The sequence below is a fragment of the Melozone crissalis genome, unplaced genomic scaffold, assembly GCF_028551555.1.
Source record: "Melozone crissalis strain CALT ecotype California unplaced genomic scaffold, PUWL_Pcris_2 ptg000139l_1, whole genome shotgun sequence".
Lineage (NCBI taxonomy): Eukaryota > Metazoa > Chordata > Aves > Passeriformes > Passerellidae > Melozone > Melozone crissalis.
In genome coordinates this window covers 5,994,514-6,011,589 of record NW_026535912.1, presented here as the reverse complement: position 1 = coordinate 6,011,589, position 17,076 = coordinate 5,994,514, and positions in this window count along the sequence as shown.

Below are 17,076 nucleotides of genomic sequence, written 5' to 3'. Positions count from 1 at the left end.
ATTTCTCCCTGTGAGAAATCACCATTTACTTCTCAATATTTTGAAAGGTCTATTAAAAACTTAATAAAACTTACAACAAAAGGATTAAATAAGGAAAAAGTTACAGCGCTGGGAGCCTCCCCCACTTGGTGGCTGGTAACCACGTGGCTGGCTCATCCACACAATGGCTGCTCTCCCTTTTATATCCTTGCTGTTGCAACAGGCAGCCCTAGCTCCTTCCAAAGGCTGTCTGTTGACTCTTGGTCACTGTCCATTGGTGTAGACTGCTTCCATGGAACTGCATTGGAGGGCAGGTGTTGCTAGGCCGTGCCTCTTAGGAACAATCTGCCCCTCCCCAAATGCCCGGACTACCAATATCAGCCCGGGATAACAATGCTGGGTGGGGGGGACACATTGCAGTAACATAACTATACATCTGTACAACTTCTCTTAACATACTTATCATGTTCACCCTTTAATTGGGAGAGCCAACCATCTCATTACTCATCTCTAACACTGTGGCATTCACATTCTCTGAAAAAATCCCTTTGCCCAGGATTTTTCTCCTGGGAAGCTGAGAAGCCTCAGAGAAAAAGGAAAACAATTCTTATCTCATTTACTTTTCCTGTGTTGTGCTCATGTGCAGAATGTGTTTGGAGATTGTTTACCCACAGGTGATTGTTTGATTGGATTCTGGTGTGAGTTATTTTGACTCATTGGCCAATTATGGCCAAGCTGTGTCGAGACTCTGGAAAGAGATACGAGTTTTCATTATTATCTTTTGAACATTCACTAAGAATCCTTTCTCTGTTCTTCAGTATAGTATAGTATAGTATAGTATAGTATAGTATAGTATAGCATACTTTATTATAAGATAGTATTATAAAGTAATAAATTAGCCTTCTGAGAACATGGAGTTAAATGCATCATTCCTGCCTTCGTTGGGCAACCCTGCAAATAGAATATTACACCCCCAAAATTCTTGATTTACTCAAAAGAATTTAAATGCCAAAAAAATCTTCCTATGTCAAAAGTATGTTGACATTATTTATTGGTCTTGAAATTTGGTTTCCTGGCGGGATGGGGCTGCTGGGTCTACCTGTCTATGGGGCACTGTGGGGCTCTGGGGTTTCCTGGGTGAGGGGCCCTACACGGTCACCTGTAATGCCTGGCCACGGTGGGGTAGAGCCACCGCAGTGTCCTGGAAAAGGGTGAGTGGTTCTACCTGGCTCTTGGGTCATTCTTGGCCGCTGGGTCCATCGGCTCCAGCAGGACTTGGGTGAATTTTGGGGTGGGCCAGGTGGATCAGTTGTCCCCAGCCATCCTGAGAGCTCACCAGTCATGTTCGCTGACTCCAGTTCCAATACTGAAGGAACCACTGGTGCCAGCATCGCCCCAAGGAAGCCTCACAGCAGAACTGGCACAGGGCATTCCCCTGGCAGAGGGGCAGGGAAAATGTCTTGGCCATGAGCAGCAGAATGGCCGGAAAGCCGCTGGTGCAGGAGTTGCCCACCCCAGCAGATTGAAGGCAGGTTTGGGTTGCATTCCTGCTGTCCTGGCAGTGAAATTCTGAGCAGAGGGCACAAAGGTGTCTTCTCCTCGGGGCTCACAGGTGACACCGAGATGCTGTGGGGGAGCTGAGCCCTGCCTGAGGGCAGACTCAGCCCAGCAGGAGCCCCGGACTGACACTGCGATGGACTACACAGCTGGCTCAGGGGTGCTGCGTGCCATGAATGGGGAACAGCTTCCCCTGAAACAGGGAGAGCTGAACCTTGGAGCCACCTGCTCCACAGCTGGAATGGTGTCAGTGTCAGGGAGCAGACTAAAGAGGAGAGGGAGGCCTTTGGTGTGAGATTCTGAGGAAGCTTTACTCATCAGAGGGAACAGGCACCAAAGAGCCTCAAGCACCAGTGTGCTCAGGATTTTATAGAGCACTAGAACTGTGGGTGGGCATGATCGCTGAGCCAATAGGGAATCAGGGAGGGAGGAGCAAAAGGAGGGGAATACATCTCAGGGACCAATGGGATAAGAGGGTGGAGAGGGCAGGTCACATGGGCCAATGGGGCATCATCCATGAGGGGAATTCCCAAGGGGCGGAACCTGCAGGGGAGGGGTTTACAGGAGACTGAGAGGGAAGGGTCCAGAACAGGGGCAGAGTTTACAGGGATGGATAGGGAAGGCAGTGGAATACAAGGTGAGGATTATAATGATTGAAGGGTAAAAGGGGAGGGATATAACCTGGGAATAATCCAGTTTGGGGAAAGACAACATACAGGGGGTGAACTGGAACAGACCATCCAAAAAGCTATGAAATAAAAGGGCACTGCAACAGCGCCCAATATAGAGGGATGCAGGACACGTTTTATGGTGCAAAAAGAAAGGATCGATCCTGTGCTATTTTTATACAGTCTTTTTATAGGCCTTTTCGTAGGGTTTTTTAAGAACATCCCCTGTCTATCCCCAGTTGGTCAGCAACAAGTTGTTACCCAGTATTGACTGGTCACTCAAACCCCTGGTGTGTATGTGCAGGAAAAGTTGTTTGTGAGAGATAGTTTTCATTTTTCTGTCTAAGAGGGAAAATACAGTTTATACGGGTGGCTGGTGTTTATCACAGTCTTACAGCTCTTTTTCAGGGAAAGTAGGTTGTTTTCCACAGTCCTAGAGCTCTTTCTCAGGAAAAACAAGTTGTTTTTCACTGCTCCACAACTCGGTTCTCACAAAGAGTTGTCAGCTTTCTCATGGCTTCTTCCTCTTGCTGGGATTTATTAAAAGGCCTTCAAAGGATTCACCTTGAGCAGGACAAGAGCCCAGTTGAGGCTACACTCAAAATGGATGACTGGTCAGGAGTTTTCACACTTTTATAAGGTTTGGTCCATTTAAATATTGGGGTTAGTTGTCCAGTTACAGCCTCAGATTATGCAGTCCCATCCCCCCGGTTTGCTTTCCGCAATTTGCTGTTGTTTGCACTTTTTGTGCCTGAAGCTGCAACAGTGTCCGGTTCTGGGGCTGGAAAAGGATTGTTTTGTCTGACTACACTGTGAAGAGAACTTGCTAACACTGTGTATGAAGTCCAGAGTTACAGACTAATGCAGTAGAGACTCTGGAAATACGACAGCTAAAACTGAAGGCATCAGCCTGTTCCATGTTCCCTTGGTTCCATGGGGATCCACAGCATCACAATGGCCACTTGTTCCCACGAGATTCCCTGATGTTACCATGGTGTCCTTGGACACACCTGGTCACAACTGACCCATGGTTCCATGAGGTTCCCCAGTGTCACCATAGTCACTATCAGAGGATGGATGAGATCAATGTCCTGAGACACCCTGGGATGAGCTGTCAATCAGTCACACAGTGGGTACAGTGCTAACCCAGCCCTGATTGCCTGTGTGATCAGAAATCCCACCTGGGGAGAGGCCCACAAAGGCCTGGAGGCTTAAAAACATGGAGTGCAAGGTCAGCCCCTGGTATGGACTCCGCCTTCTCCTGGGGTTTGTGTCTCACACACGCTGGAACCCTAGGAGCTGTTAGTCATATGTGTGTCTTTCTATAGAGCTTCTGTCTGTCTCTCTCTCTTTCTTCTCCTTCTAATGCTCTTTATATGGAACATTTTTGGGTACCTCAACAGCTTACGTGTTCATTGATTTCTATGTCAAATGAACTAAGTTAATGAAGTTATTGCTATGATAAGTGTTTTCTTTGTAATTGGATGTTGCATGAAATCCTCTTCCAAAGTTTCTTGGTTTTTTGTACTTTGCCTGTAAAAATTTGTGTAATTCCTGACCTCTTGCAGATATCTGGCTGGTGTTTTCCCTGTGCACCAAACTCGAGTAAAGGTGGCAGGTGAATTTGTGAGTTAGCACGCAAACCCCAAACGGAGCTCCGGGTGCGTGGAGGATCGGGGCAGTGTGAGTCGCACACAATCCCTGGAGTGCGGGGACACGGGTCCCTAGCGGGCTTTAGGGTGCCCCGAGTACAGCAGCAGCACTGAGTAGAGCCAAGAGGGCCCCAGTGCCCAGGGTGGGATGGCAGTGCTGGGGATTCAGTGTGCCGCAGGTCAGGTAGAAACCGTAAACCCACTGGAGGTCCCTGGGGGGATTGGGGTCGCAGGGCAGGGCAGGGTTGGGCTTACAGGGCAGGGCAAGGCTGGACCTGCCCCTTCCTCCACCACATACAAAATGTTTAGAGCCAACAATCTCCTCCAGTCTATCACAACAGGCAATGCTGGAGGTGAAATCCCAATTGTGCCCATGGGCACCTGGCTGAGAAGGATAGTTCTTTCCATAGGAAGGAAAGCACAGAGCCCCAAGATTTGGAAGGCAGGTGAGAGCCGCAGTAGGCCAAGGCCAGCTAGACTTGTCAGTAATTGCAGATTTTGGATTTAGGGAATTTGCAGGTGGAAACCCAGTCTCGACCATGGGCACCTGGAGAAGCAGGACAGTTCTTTCCCATGGGAAGGAGAGCATGGAGCCTTTCCCAATGTTTTGGGGACGGATGAGAGGTGACCCTTGTGAAACTACTGCCAGCCAGACTTATCCTGGCAATATGCCTATGGGAACAATCTCTGGATATAAGGAACTTTGGAGGTGAAATCCCAATTCTGGCCATGGGTGCCTGGAGATAGAAGGATAGTTCTTTTCCATTGGGAAGGAAAGCACAGAGCCCCAGTGTTTCAGCAGCAGATGAGAAGTGGCCCTCAACATGCAAAGGTCACTTGGACCAGTCAGGCAGTCCATGGGAAGCCAAAGCAGCCAGACCTGTTCTGTTTTCCCTTGGTTTTATGGGGCTCCATATTGTCACAATGGTTCCTTGGATCCATGGGGCCCCGCAGTGTCATCATGGTGACTTGATTCCATGGGTTCCAGCAGTGTCACAATGGCCCCTTGATTGCAAGAAGACCTGCAGTGTCACTGGCCCCCAGGTTCAATGGGGTCCCAAAATGTCACAGAGGCCCCCAGGTGTCATAAGGCCCCGCAGTGTCAAAATGGTCCCAAGGATTCCATGAGCCCTTGCAGTGTCACAATGGTCCCAAGGATTCCATGAGCCCTTGCAGTGTCACAATGGTCTCCGTGGTTCCCCAGGCCCCACAATGTCATGTGACTCCTCTGTTCCATGAAGTCTGCAATGTCTCAATGGACCTTTGGACCCTGGGGCTTTGCTGTGTCACAATGGTCTCCTCTGGCTCCACAGTGTCACAATGGACCACTGATGACAGGAGGCCACTCTGTGTCGCCCTGGAGCTTTGGTTCCATGCAGCCCTGCAGTGTCACAATGGTCTCCTTTGGTTGCCCAGTGTCACAATGGACCACTGATGACATGAGACCATGCAGTGTCACAATGGATCTATGGTTCCATGCAGCTCTGCAGTGTCACAAAGGCCTCTTGGTTTCACGCGGCCCCACAATATCACAATGCTCCTCTCAGGGTCACAATGGTCTTACTGGTTCCATGAGGCTTCACAGTCTCACAATGCTTTGCTTATTCCATGGGGCCTCATAGTGTCACAATGGTCTCCATGAGTCCCCTGAGTGTCACAATGGTCTCTGTGATTCCATGGGCCCCTCAGTGTCACAATAGCCCTTTGGTTCCATGAGGCTGTAAAGTGTCTTAATTGTCTTTTCATGGTTCCACGAGGCCTTGCAATGTCACAGTGAACCTTTGGTTCCATGGAGTCCCACAGTGTCACAATGGCTGCCTGGTTCCATGACACCACAAAGTGTCATAATGGTCTCCATGGTTCCATGAGGCCCGGTGGTATCACAATGGACCCTTGGTCCGATGCGGCCTCTCAATGTCACGATGATCCCTACATTCCATGGAGTCACACAGCGTCAGTACAGTCCCCTTGGTTCCATGAGGCCCAGCAATGTCAAAGTGGTCTCCATGACACCATGAGGCATCACATTGCCAAAATGGTCCCTTGGTCTCACAGGGCCTCACAGTGTCACAATGGTCGCTTGGTCTCACAGGGCCCACAGTGTCACAATGGTCCCTTGGTCTCACAGGGCCCCACAGTGTCACAATGGTCCCTTGGTTCCATGGCCCTGTGCTGCTGCATTCCCCCCTCCCCTTCTCAGGCCGCCCTGCCAGCTGAGAAATGCTCCTTGGGCCTCGGCCTTGGCCAACAGCCCCTGGGCTCAGCTCCTCTGCAGCTCATCACAAACACTGCTCCAGCCACTGCTGCTGCCCAACCAGCTCCTGGTTTCTGTAGGAGCAGCCCTGGGAACAGTTTTTGTTTCCTCAGTGGCACAACATCCCTGTTCTCACACTGCCAAAGAAAGCTGTTGTTGCCAAGTGCGGCCAGGATGAACCATTGCTGGGACTGAAGCCCCTCTCTTGGGGCCCTGCAAACAGCGCTCCAAAAGGAGCCCTTGGAGCTCTCCTGGGCCAGCGACTCCCTCTGAGTGAGGCCTCTCCCAGCCGGGAACTCTCCCGTTTGCTGCACTCGGGGATCCTGAACAACGACAGAGCCTGGGCTGATCCCCCAGCTCCTCCAGGCTCAACCCTTTGCCCACTGGGGAGATGCCAAAGGATCCACAGTGAGCATTTCCTGCCCTCAGGGGAATTTCTCACAGGTGCCTTGCACTGACTCTTGGTGTCTGTGTGCACACACGAGTGCCTGTGCTGGGGAAATGTGGCAGAAATGCTGCTCTCTGAGGGGTTGTTGTGCCTTGGATAGCTGAGTCAGTCAGGCCTGTAGGGAAGGTTAAATCACGAGGCCTAAGTTAAATTAAATGCTGCTGAGAGTTTTTCTTTTGCTAAGTGGTTACCTTTAATATAAGTTTTATGTTAAGTTCAATATTGTTAAATGTTATACCTCTGTTAAATTGCGAAGTCATAGGTTTAAGTTAGGTTACATGCTGTTACACTCTGCTCTTTTGCTAAATTGTGAGGTTGAAACTATCAGTTAAGGTTAATGTATAAGTAATGTCCGGTTAAGTTTGAGCTCTGTTAAGCTTTCAGGCCTTGTTCCTTTTATCCTTGCCCTTGCTGTCCTTGTGTCACACACACACAGACAGAGGGACAGTTCTCAGTTAATTTCTGGTTTGATTGCCTGGGTTCTGTTTGGTTTTGTTGTTGCTTTGTTTCCCTGGTGTGCCTGAAGAGTCCAGTGAGGAGCAGAGCGACTCTTGCCAAGGAACTTTGTGCTGCTCTTGGTTAATATTAAGTCTGGTTTTTGCTGCTCCCTTGCTGGGGATTTCTTCAGCGCTCTCAAGCCCTCGTTCGTAACAGGGTGAAGGAGCCCTGGCCCAGGCTCTGGCTCTGGGGGACACAGGGACCCTGCCGGGAGGTCCCTGTCCCCCTGTGCCACCCCCAGGGCCCCGGCCCCCATCCCCGTGTCAGGCTCTGGGGTCGATCTCGTGGAACATCCTCTGGGGGACGCTGTGGGGCCAGGGGTGGGGGGACCCGGGAGGACAGGGGACCCCGCTGTGCACGAGCAGGGTTGGACTGCTCTGGGGGGAGCTGTGAGGGGGGCCGGGGCAGAGTGACCTTCCCAGTGACCTCACACAGCTCCCGTGATGTCACACAGCCCCCATAATGTCACACTGCCCCTGTGATGTCACAGAGCCCCTGTTATGTCACACAGCCTTCTCTGTGATGTGACACTGCCCCTTTGATGTCACAGAGCCAACTCGATGTCACCTTGCGATGTCATACAGCAGTGCTGTGACATCACAGAAGACTGATGTCACAAAGTCACCCTCTGATGTCACAATCTGTTCTGTGATGTCACAGCCTGCTCTATGATGTTCCACAGCCACCAGGTGATGTCACAACCCACTCTCTGATGCCACAGAGCCACCCTCTATGATGGCAGACTGTGTTCTATGGCCTCAGACCCTACTCTGTGATGTCACAGCCAGCTCTGGGATGTCACAGAACCTTCAAGAACCCTCAAGAACTCAGTTCTATTGAAACACTGAAGTTTCTTGTACTTTGAAGAGATCCCTGTAAGGGACACGACAGGGAAAGTGTTCCCAGGCCCCAGGCAGAGCAGAGAACTGCAGGCACTGATGGCAGCTGCGGACAAAGAGAAGCCAAGTCTTGGTGCCCTGGGGCACAGCAGCAGGGTCTGTGTCACCAAGGGCTGGGAGGAGACACCTTGTCCTGAGGCACTGGGGCCTCCTGGCACAGCCCCAGGCTGGGCACTGTCACCCCCTTGTCCTGTCCTCAGCATCTCCCCCTAGCCCACATCCCAGTGGCCTCAAGGATCTGCTGGAAGGAGTCCCTGGGGAGCCTTGCTCAGCAATGGCCCTGGGGGCTCCTGAATGCTCCCTGCAGGGACTGCAGGTTTTTCAAAGGACTTGGAGTTTTGCTTTTGCTTTGGAGTCTCTGAGAGCTTTATGCAGTCATGGCCTCCAATTATGTGTTGTAGTTAGTTCTTAGAGAGGCTTTGTCAGTAACACCACTCAGTGGGGCTCATTAATGCTTCAAAGTACTTCAGTTCTTTCAAGGTACTTGGTGTTTCCCTTTGGATAGACTCTGGGAGATATTTGTCCAATCATGGCCCCAATTATCTGCGTGAATTAGTCCCTGGAGAGCTTTGTACTGACACTCAGTGGGGCTCATTAATGCTTTGAGACACTCAAGGTGCTGAAGGTGCTTTGGATTTTCCTTTCCACACTGAGTGTCTGAGAGGTTTTTGTGCCATCCTGGCCACCAATTCTCTCCTGCAAGGAGTGCATGAGGAGCCTGTGTTGGAGAGGGACCTCAGTGGGAGCCATGAATGCCTGGAGAAACTTGGGGTGTTTCCTCTGCCTTTGACTCCTGGCAAGGTTTGTGCAATCTCCTGCCAGGCCCTGATGTTCAAGGGCTCAGCTCCAAATGCACAGTGAGGCTCATGAGGATCAAGCAAGTCCTGACAAACCCTGGCTCTGCCTTGATTTCCCTCTGCTCCAGTGCAGTTCATTAGGACGGTTTCCTTTGACAGTTATGGAGAAATAGTTCAAAGAGTTTCCAGGAAATATGTAGTCCTATTTTAAAGGGTGTCTTTTATTGCTGTTCCTATTACACAAGAGGTGATTGCAGCATTCAGTGACTGATATTGATCCAGGGACTCTCCTAAGGAGCCCTGGCCTGCTCAGAGAAGCTGTGCCTTGAGCTCTGAGCCAGTGTAGACAACCTTGCTCCACATTCCCCAAGCCCATTGTGTCTCTCCTCACTCACCTGGAACCTGCTTTGCTTGAAGAACTGGCTGCACACAGCCAAAGAGGGATTTTCCTTCTTTGATTTTTGAAGCAATCTAAAACTCCTGAGTTTCCCCATTGCAAACAGACATCCTCCTCAAGTGTGTGCCAAGCCCAAGCTGCCACCAGGAGCACTCCAGACCTGCCCTGGGCCAGCTGTGAGGGTGGATCATCATCCCAACATGCAGTGGTGCCATTGCAAGGGACTGTTGCCATGGACACTGCAATGACCCCACTGCTGGGTTTGGGTGCCATGGCAACCCCCATCAGTTCAGGTTTCCTTGGAAACCAGCCCAAGGAGCCATTTCTGCAGCCAGGTTCCATGGCCACTTGCCTGCAGAGCTGTTGCTGTCCTCAGCAGCCATGGCAACCCTGGGACAAAGCAGTGCCAGGGCTGTTCCAGGTACAATTGCAGTGACACTCCTTGGTGCCACCAGGTGCCATGGCAATGGCCACGGGGACCCGTTCCTTGGTTTGGTGCCATGGCAACCAATGCCCAGAGCCCTTGTGATGGTTGGTGGCCATGGAAAGCTGCCCTGGGCCCTTGCTCAGGGCTGGTGTCAGTGCCCAGAGCCAGAGGGGATCCCTTGCTGGGGGCTGTGCCATGGCCACCTGTCCTGTGCCGCGCTGGCCGCTCAGGCACCAGGAACCAGCAGCCAACGGCACTGCCAGGGCCAAAGGCCAGGTCAGCCAGACAGAAAGGGGCAGGGCTGGGCACTGTTTCCATGGCAACCGGCACTGGGGGGACACCTGGGTCACCTGGCCTGGCAGTTGCCATGGAAACCCCTGGCAGGCACTGAGGGCACAGCCCCTGGCACTGAGACACTGCTGGGCCGGGTGCTGAGCACAGGGCTGAGCACGCAGAGATGGTTTTGTTCTTGCTGAGCTGCAGCACAGCCAAGGCCTGTCCTGCCCCTTGTCCAGCCACGCTGGGGAGGGGCTGGGGCTGCGGAGGAGCTGGGCAGGGACACAGCCAGGACAGGGGACCCCAACTGACCCCGGGGTACCCCAGACCAGAGCACATCATGCTCAGGGTATGAAGGGGGGAACAGGGAGGAAGGGGGGAATTTTGGAGGGAGGGCTTTTGCCTTCCCAGGGAACACTTAGGCAAGAGGGGACCCTGTTTCACCAGTGGGCAGGGTCACTACCAAAGACACAGACACCAACTGAAGGAATTGTGTCATTTATATCATGCACAACTGCAAAGATTTACAAAAGGATAAGCTCAGCAAAGCACATCATCATTAGCAATGAATTACAAAAGAAGCTCAGCAATCCATCATAACCCATCATTACATTTTGCTGACCAATCCCTTGGTGAAAAACCAGAGGTGTTTGTGGCAGACAAAGATTCTGGCTGACTATCAAGGTACATCTTACAGACATCAGCAGTACTTTAGTGATACCGTTCTTCATTCTTTCTTCTCAATCTCATTCCAATTAGGAACAAGAATTCTGTTGTGCATGGAGCTGGCACCTTTTTAATTCCAGAATAATGCCCCCAGGCCCTTTGCTGTTCAGCTTTACCATGCTGTCTGTGGCTAACAAGGCTTGGGGGGGCCCTTTCCCCTCTGGCTGGAAGGGGCCGGGTCCCAGTCCCTGAGGGGCACCCAGGCTCCTGGATGGAATTGCTGTGCAAGTCCCTCAGTGTCACAGCAGCCTTCACATGGAGCCCCGTGGATCAGAGCATTTCCCAAAGGGGCCCTTGGGGCAAACAGGGAGATCTGGTCTGGCAGGATGTGTAAAACCATATCCTGTCAGATCTCCTTGTTCTCACACAGAATCCTTGGATGCAGGGACACATTCCCATTGTTCCTGCCCAGGTTTCAGGACTCAAGAGTTGTCTTTCCCAGGAGTTGCTCCTTCAGCTGCCTTGGGAGGGCCTTTTGGCCTCGGGACCCATACTCTGGCTCCATTATTAGGACTGCTGCACCCAAACCCTTTATTTGCACAAACAGTGGTGATTGGAGGTGGATCTCCTTTTTTCACAATCATTCCTAAAAATGCAGTATCAATAATTGTACTACCCTGTCACAGGGTTGACTAATCCAATCCTGGCACTATTGTTTACAGAATTACTGTAATTTCTCCTTGATATTCTGCATCATTTCCTCCTGCCATGACAGGAACACTTTGCAAGGCCAAGCTCCAAGGGAGCAGTAACCAAAGCAAAGTGTCCTGGAGGAATCTGAATTCCTGTTTCAGAATTGATAGCTGTCATTGGCTTTGAATTTTTCCTAATGAATTCCAGTGCATGAAGGCCCAGCCCTGCAGCCTCTGGGCTGGCCCTGCCAGGGGCCATCACAGCCAGAACAATTTCCCAGGCAGCCCAAGTCTCACTGCCCATGGTTGGATTTGCAAATTGGGGGCAGCCGTGCACAGCCAGGGGGTTCCATTTCCCCAGTGGGCCATTGTGAAGGGCATGGAGCACATCTGGGAGATTGGTTCTCCATGGACAAAGGTTCCCATCTCCTTATTTTTCCAACTGCTCTTTTAACAACCCCTTCACCCGTGCACCCAATCCTGCAGCTTGTGCATAATCTGGTACATGAAAAACCCTGCAGGCAAAATCACAGTATTTTTCACAGGAACAGACAAAGCACCCTGCACCACAGTATCAGAAACCCGTCAAAAATAGCCAATTTTCTCCCTTTCTCCCTTTTTCATTGTATACAATCTCAAAAAGTTGACCACTGACATTAGGGTCCTGGCCAGTCCTGTTCTGTAGGGTATTTAGTGTTACATCCCTGAGCAGCCAAAGCTACCAAATTAGTATTGTCAGCACTATTTCACGTTATTATATAATTTCATAGATAGATAGTGATATAGAAATATAGATAGATACAGACATAAATAAATTTGTATAAATAGATATATTGAGGTCTTATTATACTATAAATACATATATAATTATTATGTATATAGATATTTCACTTGCACAAATGCATATCAGTTCAAGATTAAAACCTTCTTCTCTTGCTCCATGTGGGAGCATTCCAACAATCATTGTTCCTTCTGAAGGTGCTGTTTCCTATGTACTCTCAACAAATTCATCTTTGTCTGCCCAAACCCACAAGGTCTTTTCCGTTTCCATGTGCAATTTTTGGATGCATTTGAAGACATCCAGGGGTGCAGCCTCTTTTACCCAACTGCCCCACTGCTCCCACGGGGCTCCAACCTCAGCCCACTCCAGAGCCAGGGAACTCCAGGAAAGGGCTTCCCAGCTGGGAATTTCTGATGGGACTGATTCCTCACATTTACACTGAACAAGTGACATTTTGTTGGGATCTGGCCAGACTGTGCCAGTTTTGTTTTGCCAGTGGGCAGGGTCAGCACCAAAGCCACAGACTCCAACTGAAGGAATCAGTGTCATTTCCTGCAGTTCAGAGCAGCAAAGAATCGCAACAGGAGCAGCTCAGCAATGCACCCAACCATCCCCACCAAAGATTGCAGCAGTGATTAAGAAAGATCCAGCAGCATTTACCCTCAGCCTTTACCATCCCCCAGACCCACACAGCAGCTGGGGAAGCTGTCACAGCCAACGGCTGCAGAGCCACTCCTGGGCACTGGGCATTCCTGCAGGTGCCTCCAGCCCCAGGTGAGGCTCCAACCCCGCTGGGAGAGGGCCCAGCTCTGACAGTGCTGAATGAACAAACTGACAGCACTGCTAGTGTGGCAACATCTGCTTTCATCCTCCTCTTGGGTTCCTCCCAAAGCCTGGCCAGGGCTCAAGGAGGAACCAAGGGAGCTGACTTTGACCATACAGCCCCAAACAAGGCCAGATGTCAGATTTCATGGCCTTGTCTGGCTTCTAAATACACAAAGGTCAATACATGTTTCACTAATGAGTGGCTACATGTATCTCAGTGCTAATGACCATGCATATTTCATCAGGGAGCAGATACAAAGATAACCTTTGCTTGGAAGGTTCATCCAGAGGCCATCTTTGGCTCAGGGCCTGCTGTTCAGGCCGCACTCAGGGCTGGTGTCCAGACCTTGGCACTTCAGGGACGAGGTTTAGTGCTGGGCTTGGCACTGCTGGGTGAGCAGCTGCACTGGGTGAGCTCAGAGGGCTTTTCCAACAGAAAGGATTCTGTGGTTCCATGCTAATATCCACTGCATTCAGCTGGGGCTATTTTAGCAGCATTACTTTGCTCAGAAAGTCTCCTCTTGCCCAGCTCCTGTGGCCTGAGGCTTCAGCTCCTTCAGCTCCTGGTGCTGAGGTGCTCATGCTGAATGAGACGAATCGGAGAGAAGAGCACAGTCCATGCAATTCCTTCTGGGACACGGAGAGGGGAGGCTGTGCAAACAGGAGCATTGTTTGCTGTGGCCTCCTCTCTGCCCTTCACATCTTTCAGCGCTTTGAACCAGCCAAGAGCTTTCTCCAAGAGTGCAATGGAGCAGCTGTTCCTGCTCCCAGGCCTGGCTCTCTCCAGTCTCTGCCCTTGCCTGGTTCTGTCCCTCTTGCTGTGCCCTCTGTTCCCCCAGGGCTCGCTGGCTGCTGCCCAGGACTGTGGCACTGGCACAGATCCAGTGCTCCAGAGCCTCCTTTCTGTGCCCTTGCAGCTGCCTGGACACAGCCGCCTTTTCCATCTGGAAGCTCCCCATGGACAGGGAGTGCCCAGCTCCGTTCCCTGCACAGCCTCCAGGAGCCCAGGGCTGCCATCTCCAGTCCCTGCTGGCACTGGGGGCTCCCAGGTGCCTCAGGCTGCTGTGACACTGCTGCACATGGGAGGGAAGAGGGGCAGGGGCTGTGCTCAAAGTCAGCTCCATCTGCTGCTGCGGCTGCTGCTGCTGCTGCTGCTGCTGCTGCTGCTGTGGGGTCATTTGTGCAGCCCTGGCCCAGAGTCAGGGATCAGATCCTGCCAGTCTCTTCCAGCCCTGGCTGCTCAGAGTTTGGGCCTTGGAGCCTCAGGTGGCCAAAGGCAGCTGCTGCTGGTCCCTCTGTGTGCCCGTGTTCAGCAGTACTGCTCCATCAGTCTGTGCCCAGAAACAGGGAAAAGCCTCAGCCCTGCAGGGCCAGGAGCTGCCGGGCTCTGCCTGAGCAGCTCAGCCAGCAGGAAGGGAGCTGCTCCACACGGGAACCAGGAGCAAAGGACATTTCTTCTGTAGGACATGTTTTCTATTTAGAAGGAAAAAAACGAAAAAGAAAAAAACTAGGTAAATTGTAAAAGATAAGAATAAAATCCAAGTGTTAGTGAAAAAACATAACACAATGTTAGTGAAAAAAAACAAAACATAAATGCAAAGACACCTTCTTTGCATTAAGAGGTAAATGATCTTTTTCAAAAGAGAACTCAGTTCTTTACATTGTAAATGTGCTGATGGCATGGATCCATCTTACTGACCTCAGCAGCCTCTTAAAAGATTTTGGGCTTTGTTCCCAACACTGGTATTTGAAATTGTGCTCGAAGCAAGAGGAAATTGCTTTGTGCCCTTCCAGCTCCAAGCAGGACTGGGAATGGAAACTCTGTCAAACCCCAAATCCTTTAGAAGATCACCTTCCTTCTCACCCTGCAAATGAGCTGCACATTCCTGTTGTAACTGCCAGGAGTTTCTTAGAGACACGAAGTCCCACTGACAGCTTTTTGCTCTGGTTTGGCAGTGCAGAAGGGCAATTCTCCATCCATCAGCTCCAGACTGCAGTACCTCAGGAACACGGCCCACTCACCAGCTTTGGCCCACTCGTGGCACTGCTAGAGGAGGAAGAAAGTGCAATTGCACAATTCCAGCCAATCAAGAAGGAAGAATGGGACAGACAAAGCACCCTGTGCAGATCCAGGCGTTCAGCCGGGACTGTGGAGAGTTTGGGTCCTTGCCAATTGGATGTGTGTCCCCAGCTGCAATCTCTGGGCCTGCAGCAGAGTCTCACTCACCTGCCAAAGCAGAAAGCTCAGGCGCTGTGCTCGCAACGGGCTGGTCTGATGCAGAGCTGTCAGAGCAATGTGAGGGCAGAGCCAGCCCAGCTGGGCCCAGGGCTGAGCCCAGCAGAGCCCTGGCAGAGCCCAGAGCAGCCTCAGCACCCGCAGAGCCCGGCTGCAAGGAGAGAAAGCAGAAACCGCCCGTCAGCTGAGGGCTCCTGTGCCCTTGTGCCAAGGCCTGCGGTGCCCAGGCCATGCTGGCTGCACCCAGAGCTGTGCCCAGAGCTGCCCATCCCTGCTGCCTAAGGCACAGAGCAGGAGGGCAGCACATGTGCCCAGCCTGCAGCCAGCCACGGCACATCCAGCCCTCAGCAGCTGCCCGGAGCAGGATGCTCCTGTGCTCGCTGCCAGCTCCCAAAAGCTCTGATCCCACCCTGCCAAGCACACAGGGAACCCACCTCACGCCAGCCATGGCTGCAAGAAAAGCTGCTCCCAAACCATGTCCTCAGCCTTCTCCAAGGGCATGGCCCATCCACACCACAGCTGCTCCCAAGCACTTCCCCATCCACACTGGACCACCTGGAACGCTTCCTCTGGAATAACAAACAACACATTATTGAAAAGAGTTTAGAGACAAAATGGGAAAACAAGAAAATTGGTAAAAAGTCTTATCTCTGTCAGGGTCTTGAGGAAGGCCCAACCCCTGCATGCCAGGGAAAAACCCAGCCATGGCTGTGGGAAACCCACACTTTCTCTCTTCCCCCCTGCACTGCCCCCCAAAATCACGGTGACCCCAAAGCAAACAAGGGCAGTGGAGCAGCTCAAGCCCTTCCTTGCCTGCACAGCAAAGCAGCTGTGCACAGGTTCTGGAGTCCCACCTCTGCTCCCACCATGGGGCTTTGTTTGTGTCAGGCTGGCTGCCCCAGCCCCAGCCCCAGCCCCAGCCCGGGGCACAGTGGGTGCTGGGGGCTGTTGGCAGGGCCAGGAGCCCAATCCCATTTCGTACCCACCCCAGCCCATGCCCCACCCTGCCAAAAGCAGCTGGGCACCCACTGATGAATTACTTGCATCTGCCCCAGCAAAGGGGGAGCCTTTGGTTTCCGCGCTGGGTTATGCCCAGATCTGGCAGAATTTCCCGGGTGGAACTCATCTGCAAATTCCCTGTGGAGTTTGGCTTTGAAGAAGGTGCCAGAATCAAAGTGCACCACCTTCAGCCTCCAGTGGCCACGCTGAGGAAGAGCTTGTCATCCTTGATGTCATCCTCGCTGTCTCCAGCAGCAGCAGCAGCAGCAGCAGCAGCAGCAGCAGCAGCAGCATCCCCACTCGGTACAGCTTCTCCAGGGGCTCCTTCTCCTTCCCTGGGGGCAGAGCAGGCTCTCAGGGCTCTGCCCAGGGCCCCAGCTGTCAGGGAACCGGGACAAGCAAAACCAGCTGGGATGGCGGCCACCAGTGCTGCGCAGAGCAGCTCAGCCCCAGCACAAGGGCTGTGTGTTCCCATCCCATGACCCCAGTGCAGTGACACAGGCAGCACAAAAAGCTCTGGGTTCCTTTGCTTCTCATTGCCAAGGCATATGTGGAGCAGGAACTTACCAGGGCCCTGGATCAAAGTGTCCCTGTGGCTCTCTCCCTTCTTCTATGGCAGAGGAATATCCCACATCCAAGGATCACAGAACAGGTCTTCCAGTGCGGGTCTGTCCAAGGAGTTCACGGATAAACACCACCTGATCAGGTCTTTGCACTCTGGGAAGAGAAAGCAGAAACTGCCGGTCAGCCAGAGAAGGCTCCTGTCTGCTTTGCCCCACTATTCCCACGCCCAGGCCATGCTGGATGTGCTCAGAGCTGGGCCTAAACTTTCCCATCAATTCCCTGTTTTGGAGGAGAGCAGGACATGTGCCACCTCCTCAGCAGCTGCCAGAGCGGGATGCCCACTAGCCCGCTGCTGGCTCCCAGCACTGGGATTCCCCCCATGCCCAGAGAAGAGGATCCACCTTGAGAGAGCCCTTGTGGCAGCGGGAGCTGGCCCCAGCTGAGGTTCTGGCCCCTTCTGA